We start from the raw sequence: 1625 nt of genomic DNA on the forward strand, positions 1-1625 counted from the left end.
ACTACGTTCCCCAACAATTCAAACTTCTATTTTGTTTTGTGTACCCTGTTATGAAATGCATACTACAAAGTTATGTGTGCAAGCTAAGTTTTGAAGAATCTGTATTATGCCCCACCTTATTTAGGCTGAGACATTGTATTAGGGTCTTTTAAGTCATCAGGATTTTGCGGCCTTCTTCGCAAGTAGTCACAATCGCCATTTCTTCTTCTTGTAAGCTATGAAATTTGTAGTGTCGCCATGAAACGTGGAGGCGCTAGGGCTAGGTGCCTTATTGATGATGATTGTGGGCATTGCTCGCATTATCTTTTATTTTCTCTTTTAGCTCTATGTCGGTCGGTATGTTGCTGCATAGATTGAGTTCAGTTACTTTGTCTTACCTTAATGCACTAAAAACTTATTATTGGAATACACCTCGTATGTTTTAATACTTATATGGTGGAAAATGACATGGCTGTTATTTTCATATGTAGTATGTGTGTTTAAGCCGATATGGTATCATATTTTGAATTTTTGATTGAAATGCCACCTAACTTTTGTGGGATGCCGCCAAATTGATGCATATAAAATAAAGCTCTCATAGTATACGAAGCAGCAACGGTTGCTTCTCTGGGAAATGGCAATGGCATCTTATTCTGGGACGATAGGTGGCTTGGTGGATGTAGAATACAACATCTGGTGACCAATTTTACGGCAAGGTTGCACTAAGGGTGATATCATCGCGCACGGTTCGTCAGGCCATTCAGGCAAACAATTGGGCAAGGGACATCGGCCCCAACATTGATCTCCTCACCATCAACGTGTACCTGTTGTTGCGTCCTACGATGGGAAGAAATCCGCAAGAGTAAAGCAAGCCTTGAAAGGTCTGAGCATGAGCATGCTCTACTCTTATTTAAGACGGAGGATCTTAGAAGGGAATTAGAGAAAAAAGATCGGAGTAGCTTAGTAATTCTAATTATTTTCTCTTCCAGCCCTTGGGTCCCTCTTTCTTTTTTCTTCCGGCCTCAGGTCCCTCTTTCTTTTATCTTGCAACTCAATGATGATGCCACGAGTTTCATGAGATGGGCCTGGGAGCCTAAGGATCATACTTCGTTAGCGGAGCTTACCACTTACAAGTGTGTTGGGCGGGAAGTGTCTCCTTATGCTGATTTTGTGTGGAAACACAAAGTGTCGCTCCAATGTTGCTTATTCTCATGGTTGGCGATGCGAAAATAGATGTTGAATATTGGACAGGCTTGCTAGGAGAGGTCTGCCCCGCTAGGCCTCATGTACGTTCTACAACTGACAAGAGGAAACTATCACACACATTATCCTTACCCGTGTCTTTGTGCGAACATTGTGGTTTTGGGTGTGGGTGCCATTGGGACGCCAGAATAGACACCATTTATTGATGATAATCTGATGGACTAGTGGAGCACTAGGAGCTTTGATCGGTGACCACAGAGGGATTTGAGGGCGATCATAACGCTCACCATGTGGGAGCTATGGAAGCACCGACATGTGGTCATATTCGATGGAGTCACTCCTTTGACACAACACGCCATTAGCAATGTGGACCGCGAGGGCAGGGCGTGGAGGACGGTTGGCATACTAAAACAGAAACTAGAGTTCTTCTTTGGTGCACTAGT

Source organism: Triticum aestivum, chromosome 7A, assembly GCF_018294505.1.
Source record: "Triticum aestivum cultivar Chinese Spring chromosome 7A, IWGSC CS RefSeq v2.1, whole genome shotgun sequence".
Lineage (NCBI taxonomy): Eukaryota > Viridiplantae > Streptophyta > Magnoliopsida > Poales > Poaceae > Triticum > Triticum aestivum.